The sequence below is a fragment of the Plectropomus leopardus genome, chromosome 1, assembly GCF_008729295.1.
Source record: "Plectropomus leopardus isolate mb chromosome 1, YSFRI_Pleo_2.0, whole genome shotgun sequence".
Classification (NCBI taxonomy): Eukaryota; Metazoa; Chordata; class Actinopteri; order Perciformes; family Serranidae; genus Plectropomus; species Plectropomus leopardus.
The window spans coordinates 4,996,853-5,009,477 of record NC_056463.1 but is presented as its reverse complement, the minus strand read 5'-3'; the positions used below and the strand labels follow the sequence as shown (position 1 = coordinate 5,009,477).

Here is a 12,625-nt window from a genome sequence, read left to right as displayed (position 1 = left end):
GGACTTGACCTCAAATTGAGATCCGTCTGTCGAAACACAGAATTCAGCAGTCAAACTAGGCAGCACTGATCAAATATACATCATGATTCTGTTTGTGCATTGCCTATTTTCATTTCAAATGTTTTCAGAAATATTTTAGTGTACCTTTTATCAATAAAATGAGAAAGTTTGTTATCCAGCTTCCATCTTGAAACCAAGCAGCGCCTGCCAGATGAAGGAGGCCAGACTGTTTAGGGTTCATGCATATTTGTCTGTCTTTTTTTTTTGTTTGCCAAATTTGGTGTATACTTGGTGTTAGAGGCATGAAAAGGCATCTGTATTTGACGACTTGGGAATGAGACCAGTCTGATTCTTTAAAACGTATAAATCTGTCAGTTAATTAATACCAGCTCTTGCTTCTTCTTTAATTCTTTCAGTGCCAACAAAATGCAGAAGCAAGTGGAGGTCAGGATGGGCGAGAGCCACCTGGAGCCCATAGTAGAACCTCAAGAGAGTGCATGTGGCACTCTGTGTGATAAAATCATGAAGAACATGGTTCTCACTCTCACAATCCTCGGTAAGTTATTTGTTCTGCTACTTCCACACTTTAAAATCATATAAATATGAATTTACTTAAAGAGAATGTAGGGAACTGATCGCCTTTAAAAATAAGTAAATGTAGCCAAACCGTGAGTCACCTTTGTGAAGTTGTTGCAACTTAAAAATGACAAGTTTAATAAAAATCAATGTTTTGAAGTTTTAGCAACCTCAGTAATCCAAGTTTATTGTGCTATTTATCTGCATTCTGCTGGTTGCAAACTAGTCAATCCTGTTTTCTTCAACATGTAAACAAAACAAAACTTGCAGATCTCCTAACTTCTCCTTGGCAAAATCCTCTTTGTCATGATTAATTTAAGTCAGACTAACGTGGTTTATTGAGGTTGCTGACATTTAAAACGAGCAAGGTGATTTCAGTTGTCGCATTAAAGTTGCAGCAGCTTCGCAAAGTAAGTAAATAGAATTTTGAGTAATTTAAAAAATAGATAAAAAGTCAACAGAAATTAAGATTAATATTTAGATTTACCTTCCTTTATCGAGGCAGTGAGTTTCCAAAATCATTTTAAGTAGGATCAGCTAGTCAGATTTTACAGTGCATCCACAACACATTTATTTTCTACTTCTGCTCAGGGAGGCTGGAGCCTTTCCCGCCATGTGTTAGACAATCCACCTACACGTGAGGAAAACATACAAACTTCACTTAGGAAGCCCTTAGTCTTTTAAATCCAGGACCTTCTTGCTGAGAGGCAATAGTGCCAACAACTGAGTCATTGTTACTGCCCAATGTGAAGCCAAAACCTTTCACTGAATACACTTTAAATATGAAAATTGTTCACAGCGTCTTTCTTTATGTTAAAAGCAAAGAAAATGAGTTGAATGGTACTCTCTCACCGGGTTCATATTGCATTTAAATTACACCATGATTCACTGAAGTGAGGAGCTGCTTCAGTTTTATTTGAATGTATCAGTGGTAAATTAAACAAGAAAAATGTTTTCTCTCCAGTGTTTTTTTTTCATTGTTTTCAACTTGTTTTTTTATTCTATCCTCCATCTGTTGATAGATGCACAGTAAGTGGGAAACATTCAGATCAAGGTTATATTTTCTTTGCATCATTATTTTATAAGGGTGAAACATACTGTAGGTGACTAAGATTAATTAATCAAATGAGCAAAAGGTGAGATCACGCACATGCAAATATAATTGTATGCAGACACCTTTAGCGTTCACGTTTAGTATCTCATAACTCAGAGTCGCCTGAATCAGTGTTTGATTTGTGTTTTTTTGTCTCGCCGGCTCAGGTGTGTTTCTGGGGTCCATCGCTGGGATGCTGCTGCGGCACATATCCCCTCTCCCTCCTGATGTCATTATGATCATCGCCTTTCCCGGAGAGATCCTAATGAGGATGCTGAAGATGCTTATTTTGCCTCTTGTTGTCTCCAGTCTGGTCACAGGTGGGTGAGATACAGTGGCTTCTCAATTTGCTGACAACTGTCCTAAAATGAGGTCGCATGGTGCCACTAAAATGTGCACTAACTACAAAGCATGTGGTTGTCATTAATTGGAATATAGAAAAAATGTGTTTGCCTTAATAATTGTGCTTTGTAGCTCAGTGTTGTGACTAGGGAATAGACTGGGGTGGTGTGGGCCGCTCCAGAAATCTGATTGGTTATCTGTCCTGTCAGTTTGAACTGTTCGACAAGAGAACTGAGTTTTCATTTACAGGTGCAATTCATTCTTATACCTGAGAGGTAATAATGTGTCAAAGTCATTACTAACCTGCCAAAAAGCCACAGAGGAGGAAGAAAATCTGTTTTTGACTTGAAGCAGAGCCGTGAAGCAGAGCTTTATCTAACATTTGTGCGGTATCAGTCTGTTGTGTTGTGACTGGTAGGTCTGTTTATCTTTTAAACTAAACTATAAATAGAGACGTAAGACACTGCAGTGTTAGTAACTCAAGTATGAGTATGCCACACCTGCATAAATTAACACAACAAATAACCCATAAAATGCTGCATTACTTTGCTTTACAAACTTTGTTGTAAAAGCTAACATATTTTTGGATATAGTCGCTATAATTATTCAAAACTGTTAATCAGCAGCCCTTCCTTGCCAAACTCTGCTAGTCTCAGTAAACAACTCACGGGTTGAATTCTTATTCGTTATTTGCTGTTCCACAAGACGTGACAACAGTTGAAAAAGTGGCGAAACAGTGTTAGAGTCACTTGCTGTCACTCTGGATAATTAAACCCTTGAATTCAGAAGATAAGTCTAACTGTCTAGTTACATACAAATGTGTGATTAAAGTGCGTGTGCGGACACGTTTGTTTTTTCTAGCGGCATTTTCTCAAAGTTTCTGACTGAGTCATCTCACTTTGGAAGGTTGTGCTCAAAAAGTGTTCAGGCACAGAATCAACATACCCTCTTACAGCAGTTCATACAACACCATATGAAAAGATGTGCACATAGTTCATAAGATATCTTTTGAATGAATGACATAATATCTCAAAAAATAGTCAACAAAGACTTAGTTTCACATGGGACATAAACCCCAGTCTCCTGCATAAAAGCCCGATGGTTGCTCAACTCATTCTCACTCTTTATATTGCATCACCCAAAATGTTCCTGTAATACTGGATAATTAAACTCTTGTATTTAAAATATAAGTCCAACTGTCTAGCTATGTATGTGTGGTTAAAGTGCGTATACAGACACATTCTTTTTGTTATTCTTGAGGCATCTTGTCAAAGTTTCTGACTGAATCCTCTTTGTTTGGAAACAAGTCACATTATTTTTTTGTGTGTGCAATAAACATGGTTTGTATGACATCTTATAAATTAGAGCTATTACTGGTTACGTTTGGTTTAGGATACTGTCGGCACACTCTGTACTCAATGTAATGTGAGGACCTGATGTGAGAACAAGACATATGTAACTTAAAATAGTCAATGTTGACTTTTAGTTTCACATGGGATACAAACAGCAGTCTCCCAAGTCCTGTGTTTGTTTGACCCCATACAGACTTTTTTTATTACAGACTCTTATTCGTCATCGCCTAAATAATTATTTTGCAATCATGAAATGACGTGTGACAGCCTGCAGCACATAAGTCACATGATTGTAGCCTCCTGGCTCACTAATTATGTGGCTTAAGCGCGAATTATGTTAGATTACTTTTCGTAGGTGTTACTACGAACAGTAAACAACAACCTGACAGAGTTAGTTTTTCCAATATATTTGGGCAATATGTCTTATTGCGACAACTATAACACTTATCTAAATAAGGTTAGTTTTATGTTTGGTGGCTCCAAAGTTCAAAATGCTGCAAGTTGCTCTGAGTAGAAAGACATTAGTCACTGTTAGGTGAAGGGGTGAACAACTTGATTAATATATATATATATATATATATATTTCTTTTTTAATCATACTATGCCAACAGGACTAGCCGGTTTGGATGCCAAATCCAGCGGACGCTTAGGCACCAGGGCTATGGTGTACTACATGACGACGACGGTGATCGCAGCCGTCCTTGGAGTGATCCTGGTGCTGCTTATCCATCCCGGTAACCCCAAGCTGAAGGCTAATCTTGGACAGGGAAAGAAGAACGACGAGGTGTCTAGTGTGGACGCTTTGTTCGATCTCATCCGAAATCTTTTCCCAGAGAACTTGGTGCAGGCCTGCTTTCAGCAGGTAGGCGTCTCACAGAAAGGATTCGCCCACCATATAACGTCTGATTCATATGTCAGTTTCTCCAACTGTTTGCTCTTTTCTTTGCCTCTTGTCCAGATCCAAACAGTAACCACCAAAGTACCAGTGCCCACTAACAGAACCAAAGCACCTCCGCAATTCACAGTTAAAAGGTCGCTGCAGTTCAAGAGTGGGATGAATGTCCTGGGTAGGTGAAAAGTTTGACAACACACCCACCACAGAACTGAAGGAGAAGCAGTTGTTGAAGAATTACACAAGTTCTTTTTCAGCTCCAATTATATAATAAGTAGAAAAACAATCAGACAATGTGTAATAAGGCTGGGCGATATGTTGATGTTTGTCTGATCGTGACATGAGGCTAGATATCTTCTTAGATTTTGAATATTGTACAAGTTGACTTTTCCTGGTTTAAAGGCTGCACAGTAAATAATGTAATTTTCTGAACTTACCAGATTGTTGTAGCTTTTCCTTTGCTTGCCATTACTCAGTCATTATACCCACATTGCTGATTATTATTATTTATCCCAAATGTCTTGTCTAAATATTTTGTTAAAGAACCAACCCTACAATATATATTGCCCATCACAGATACGTACCTCTACCAAAACAAAAACAAAAAAGATGCCTTCTTGGCAGATATAAAAATTTATTTAAATTTCTTTTTTTCCCCAATACATCACTCAAGTATTTTGACTTTTCTAAATATTATCTGTTTTGCAGTATTGAAAAGACATACCAAAAAGGTTACATTTACAAATGTCCCTTTTTTTTTTTTTCCCTTTTATTTTTTGCAAAATCCAAAATCCAATGGAAAAATCCAATATATTTTTTTGTTGTTGTTGAGGCTACAATTAAATGTCAAACTGCATCACTCTTCTTCTATATAATTGTATTCTGTGTCTTACAGGTTTGATTGGATTCTTTGTCGCTTTTGGAGTCATTATGGGGAAAATGGGTGAAAAAGCCAAGCTGATGTTGGAGTTTTTCAACGTCCTAAATGAGATTATCATGAGGCTTGTTGGTGCAATTATGTGGTAAGTGCTGTCTACTACAGGCCTCACTCCACATTCAGTGACATTGCCAGACCACTCCCCTGGTTTTTGCTTCCACTGCAATGATAATGACGTAGAGTTCCTACAGCTAGTTTATACGATATACCAATATATCCAAAATAATAACGAAGGTACCTGCAAACATGTTTATTTGATGCAAAAACTAATCCTAATCATAAACATATCTGTCTTCAGGTACTCTCCTATTGGTATTGCCTGCCTCATCTGTGGAAAGATCATCTCCATCAACGACTTGGAGGGTGGTTGCGCGGCAGTTGGGGATGTATATGATCACTGTCATAGTAGGCCTCATCATCCATGGCGGCATCTTCCTACCGCTGATATATTTTGTGATAGTAAAAGAAAACCCTTTCACGTTCTTCATGGGAATATTCCAAGCTTGGGTCACAGCACTTGGAACAGCGTCCAGGTATGAGAGATTTCTGCCTTGGTTTCTGTTCTATATTGTAAGACTCTCTGATGCTGTAGAAGTAAACCCTTATCTTCAAAGATAAGTCCAGCTATCTTTGAACAAATGTGTAGTCAATGTGCATAAGTAGGCATGTTCTTCTTATTTATTTTAGCAATTTTTCTCTGAATTTCTAACAGTCATCTCACTTTGGAAGCAAGTCAGATGAAACATTCAGGATCAGAATCAACATGTCCTAATATAATAATACGTATAAAATCATACAAAGTAGCACTATGACATTACAAGAACTAGCGACCCTACCAATTAGGCTAGGTTTAGGGAAAGCATGGTCACGTTACATACTTACGCCTTTCAAACCTGGTGTTAAGCCACCTTTCACAAACATTTCCCTTTGAAACCTAAAAATTTTGGTTTGCTTTCTTACAAAAAAAATAAAATAAATAACATTATGAGCAACTTGGCAAGATATGTCATGTCATATAAGATATGTCAAAAGTAATAGTAAAAGGTCAAAATGAAATGAAATTACCTGAATATTAGCTGGGGAGGATTATTAGTTAACTAAAAATGGGGAACAAAACTATTATAATTCATATGCAATGTGTTTAACATTATGTTGCAGAAAGGGTTTTTTTTTTTTTATTAGGCAACTTGTTTGTTTTGGGTTTTTTTCCATTCCTTTTGTTTGTTTGTAATTTTCCTCTGAATTTTTACCAATTTCTTGATAATTTCTGGGCCCTTTCTTGTTAAGCTGCTTGTTGTCTTCTTTTCATGATTTTGAAAGAAATCAAGCCAATTGCTCAAGTTTCAAAGGGTTTATGTAAAGTGACAACATGAATGAGGGTGCGATGTGATGTTACGTATGTGCATAGCTTAAAAGAGTCAACACTGACTTTTGGTTTCACATGGGACACAAACAGAGTCTCCTGGGCCCAAGTCCTGTGTTTGTTTGCCACATCCATCTACCCCAATACCTCCCTTCGCAGACTGATATATTTTTGATAGTAAAAGAGAAACCCTTCCAGTTCTTCATGGGAATATTTCAAGCTTGGGTCACGACTCTCAGAACAGCATCCAGGTATGATTTCTGAGCTCAGGAGGACTGTCTCTAATTCAGGTTTCCTCTCCAGTGCGCTGCATGTTTTTTTGAATACCCTGATTTCCCTTTCCCTCCGTGGCCACATGGTAAATAACAAAAGTAACCTTTATTTCAAAAGTAGTCTTACCAGCGTTGGCGTCTCACTTTGCCTCTATGTGGGATAACTTTCCTGCACTAGATGTTTTATTAATGACATCGATGCACTCTTTCCCCTCCTGGGGTGAGCTCAGTTCTCTCAAGCTCTGGCCTGCTCCCGCCATCTGCGAGAAACACTTATTAATTATCAGACAAAAAAATAAAATAAAAAACACAAAACAACTGCTGAGTCACAACTGCTGTTTTCTCTATGAGATTCACCCTCAAAGTGAATTTAAACTAGTATAACTTTTTGTTTCTTTGGCGAAGTGAAACTCATGAAAGCCTTAGCCTATATTAGTCTATTTTATGTAACAAATTAACAGTGAATAAATTACCATAGTTCACAGTGGATTTATGTCAGTATGAATAGAAGAATAGTGTAATTAAGTTTAAAAAAACTATTGCAACATCAAGTGTGACCCAGTCCGAATAATTCTCAACGGACAGTCTATAATAATTGCTTGAGTTCTGTACTTCTGCAAGTTTTCAGTGCCAAATTGGGTGCAGAGTTTGCAAACTGCAAGTTGTACGTGACTGTCATAACAGAGCAGTTTTTGCTGTTTTTTTTTCCGCAGTGCCGGGACCTTGCCTGTCACGTTCCGATGCTTGGAGGAAAACCTGGGCATCGACAAGAGAGTAACACGCTTCGTCCTTCCAGTGGGTGCCACCATCAACATGGACGGCACAGCTCTTTACGAGGCTGTGGCTGCCATCTTCATCGCTCAGATGAACGGGATTGTCCTGGACTGGGGCCAGATTGTTACCGTCAGGTGAGACTGTGGCTCATTTGCAGGGTAACATTTTGGCTATAAATTAGCTAAAATCTGCCTGAACAAAAGAATACGTAATAAAATTTCAAGTTATATTCCTACTACATTAATATTGGTGAATCATGGACACGCCTGGTGCCATCTGGCTGTCTACCAGCCTATAATAACCAACGCTGTGTGGCATTTTCTCATACCAGTTGGACACGGAAGGTGGCTTTCGGCGTCACGCTCGTACACCGACAGCACTGACAGAGTGGTGCTAAAATGTTTTTGAAGGGTGGATTAATCTGTCTTCTTTTCCATATTTTTTAAAATGTAAATTCCCACTCAGTCATGATCAAAAAGTGGTGATGAAGGTTCGAGCATCACTGTAAACATGGAAAGTGTGGAAACTGTTAGCTCTGAAGATTCCAGGAAGATGGTGTTATTTCATTATTGTTAAATCTTTGATTAATCAGGTGGAGATGCAATTGAAAGGTATTTCATTGCATTTGTTTTATTCATAAGGACAACACACATTAATCAACGTTTTTGTAAATGTGCCAGCGTTAGCCATCTGGCCAGTTTTTCAAATGCAGTCCTTTGGCAAGATGTTTTGAAACCTATAAAATACATAGACTTGATATAATACTGCATTTGTACTATGTAAAAACATTTAAAGATATACAGTACACGGGGGTAGGCACATTCCTAGTTGTGGAGTTATGGTACTATTGTAGATATATTTCTTGCAGTCAATCTTAGAATCAGTTTCATAAAGATCATTTTCTTGATAATGGTTAAGCGTCGTGGATTCATACACTTCATACTGCGATTCCTTTGTCATATCAGATATTAAATTTGTCTTCATACCATTTGTTTAAGAAACACAGTGACTGAATAATAAAAGTGTTTAGTGGCAGTTTCAGCTTGTGGTTTGTCCTCGTGCTGAGAGTTGTTTCTGCTTTATATTTAGTATGACAGCCACCCTGGCCAGTGTCGGAGCTGCCAGTATTCCCAGTGCTGGACTTGTGACCATGCTTCTGATCCTCACGGCGGTGGGGCTGCCCACTCAGGACATCAGCCTCCTGGTTGCTGTCGACTGGCTGCTGTAAGTTCAACATCAACACCAAAAAAGCTTTTATTAAAAACATGCAGGCACATTTTAACACCATGCAGGAGTTTCTCATCTCTGAAAAAGCCATCACACCAATGTAGAAATTTACAATCTTATGTTTAGATTGTTTATGTTTACCCCCCAGAAATCTCAGAATGAGACCAGAAACTCTAGAAAATTAGGGTTTATAATGAATAACAGTAATTCATGGCAGTTCCAAATCATATCTTCTCAAATTTTTCCAATAATCCAGTATCAGAAAAAAAATCTCAGTTTCCTTCACTGTAAAAGCTGCGTACAGCTCACTTGGCTGGTTGAACAGCTGCCTTTCTGTTGCTGTACAGTCTTAATGATGTAAATGGCATTAAAAATTACCTAAAACCCCATCCTCCCCAACATCCTTTAAAGGTGCAGTATGTAGGATTTAGTGGTGTCTAGTTTAGTTTAGTTTAGTTTAGTTTAGGATCCCCATTAGCTGCTATTATTCTTCCTGGGGTCCAGTTCATATTCATAATGTAAGAACATGTAACAAAACAAAGCAAAACTTAAAATAATTAATAGCATTATAATATTATATATTAGTATATTATTATTATTATTTCAACAACAAACAACAAATAACTTCTAAAAGAAGATAATTCAAATAATGATAATATCTATTAAAATCTTCTTTGTAACACTTCACAAACACATTTTCCTTTTTTCAGAACCTAATTGCTTCCTATGTTTTGTTTTATTTATATATGAGATGCCATTTTTACAATTAGTTTGAAACACATTTTACTGTTTTTTTGCGTGATGCACGTAAGGAGTGAATTCCATCGATACGTTGCTCTGTACCTTGCTGTTCGCTTGATTGCATTCATGTTTGCTCTTGGCAGAGTAAAGTCACCTCTTGCATCATGTCTGTGTTTATCTGTACTGGGTGATATGTTCTGGTATAATATGTCCGGCACCGTGGAGGAGGATCTGCTCCATATGTAGATAATGACGTGCTCATTCTGAACTAATGAAACACAACACTAATAACGTATAACCATGCTTGTTTCTGCCAATATATCCCTGCCAATAATCCTACACTGCACCTTTGACTTCCTTTCACTTTTTAATGAGACATAAATGAATTTAATTTCCTCTTTCAGTTTATTTCTTTGGATTTTTTCCCGGAGAGCCACATGTACACACACAGAATGTGTACAGTGTGGAGCTAAACCACAGCAGTGGCCAAAGTAGCATCAAAACAGATGCTTGAATTTAATTTGGATGTACAGTTTTCTGTTGCTGTGTCTCATTACAGAGCGAGCAGTGAGCATGTTCTTTAACATATGTTCTGTGGGTGTGAAAAATTCATACAACTCTGGCTGTCAGGCTTTGATAACTTTTCTGCAGATGAGTTTTACTCTTGTTATGCCCACTTATTGTCGCCGACGTCTCAGAAACATAACTAATAACATAAATTCAAATCAAAATTAAAACAAAAACAACCTACTTTTTCTTGTTTTCTGTTTCTCTCATTGATTATTTTCTTCTGTCTTTCCCACCACTTTCCTTTTTGACATGCAGCGATCGTTTCCGTACCTCCGTTAATGTTGTCGGGGACTCCTATGGAGCAGGTATCGTTTACCACCTCTCCAAACACGAGCTCGACTTGTTTGACCAACAGGCCCGGATGGAGGAGTTTGACATGGCAAAGACACAATCCTACTTTGAAAATAACACCAATCAGAATGTATACGCTCACCACAACTCAATCTTGATAGACGACTGCAAGGTACATTTCACGTTAACGGACATAGAGACTTGTATGTAGAGAACCTCCCCAGCTTTGTGTCTGTGTTCCTCTTTCTTTTCCTTTCTGTGTTTGTGTTTCTTTTCTATGTCACTCTTTATATTGGTGTTTTTGTGTCTGTGTGAATAGTACATTTCATATTTTCATTCATGAAAATGGTTTTAAAAAGTGGTGAAAAAGCAAAATGAATATTTATGTATTTATTCATTCACCTATTACTTATGAAAAAACCATCAAGTCCTCCGACCCACATGACAACACAGGTTGTTTGTGCCTATCCTCTAATACGACCCACGAGAGTTTTTTCTTAAATTACGCTTCAACTGGTGGCAGACAATCAACATATCCTTATACGTAAATGACAAAAAGGTTTGTTTGCAACATATATAAAGGGCAACTGTTAACAGTGTCAAATTAAAATATATTTTGCATTTGGCGTCATAAAAAATGTAATCTTTATTCAAAAATGTCATTCAAAAGTTTGATTTACGTAACTAAATGATGCAGAACCAGTTATGTTATGTAGTTGTGGTGGTAAAACAGTTTGAAACAATGTTTTATTTAACTTAAAGGAAATTCTTAAAGATGAAAAGTAATAAAGTAGAATTAAGGAATATATTTGATTAGGCTTAACTGACGCTAATACCAGATATTAATTGGATTTTTTCACATTTTCTAAATCTGAAAACCATTTTTTGTGACCCAGATTTCTCTTTGCAGTCCATCTTTATTCATATTTCAAACATTTTTCCTTAAAAACACTTTAATTTCCATATAAAACTATGTGGTTACATTTCGGAAACCATGGCCTGGGTTTAAAAAAAAAATAATAACAAAAAGCATGTTTCTTATGTATCTTACATAATTCAAGTATGGTACATTAGTTAATTTTGCATATGGTCCTATAAAGTCCTGTGTTTGTTGACCTATTTGTCAACACATATCTTCAAACTTCAAGGAAATTGAAGCTATTTAAATTTGCTACTCATCACCTGACTTCTCCTTTGCTCTTGTCATAATGACTATTGAAATTAGAAGTCACCACCTTACAATAAATGTAAATATTGATCGTAATTAGGTGCTTGCACAGACAACCTATGAGGTTGTTTTTGTGGGGAGGACATTCCTGAAAAAGCAGTTTTTGTGGTACCAAAATTAAGGTTTGTTTTATTTGATATTATACTTTTTTTTTTCATCTCCAAAAACCAAATGAAAGTGTTTACTTAAAGCATCAACCATTCCTAATGCGTTGTCTTGTACACAATTATATTTGACTTGTATTTTGTTGTGGCATGTTTTGATTTATTAAGAAACTGTTTTTTATTTTTATTTTGCCTACTTAATTGGACATGTATTTGTGGCAGCCCTGACCAAATTACAGTTTTCAATCATTGGCCAGTTTTTCAGAGTTTTTGTAGCCAGTGGTATACATAAAGACTGCTTTCACCATGTTTCATCCAGTGATGAAATGCCTCTCAAAGATCCTCTCCTACCAAAATTGTAGTTAACAAGCACAAATGTTCTTTTTAGAGAGTTTCACTCATACAGTAGAGTTTTGTTGGTAGTTTCTTGTCTGTATGATGCGACTCTGGCATGCTGATGCTAAAGTTGCATTCTAACTTTTGATGACTGAGTATTGTAATTCGGTTGGGCAGAGAATCCATAAAATACATGGCCAACTCTGTAAAAACTTCTTGTTTTGCATAATCTTGTAACTGACAAACCACCTCAACATGTAAACAGCATCACTGTATCAGTGTATCAGTGTATGACGTGACGTGATTTCAAAGTTGAGGATTCACACATTAACTCCACCCCAAGGTCATTGGCCTGAATGTAATGACGTAATGGTTTCTCTGCTCCCAACCGCTGACGGTGTGTAAATGATGGTGCCTTGGCCCAGTAGTTAGATGTTCTCGATAATTGCTTACAGGTTACCATGGGCAAAAATGGCAAGACTGCAGAGTTCTCTCTTGTTGAGGAGGGACCATGGAAATGCGAGTAA

The 12,625-nt window shown here is 37.2% G+C and overlaps 1 pseudogene; it reads left to right on the top strand.

Moving 5' to 3' along the window:
- Positions 1-420: 420 nt before the first annotated feature.
- Positions 421-12,625, top strand: LOC121943411 (annotated as a pseudogene).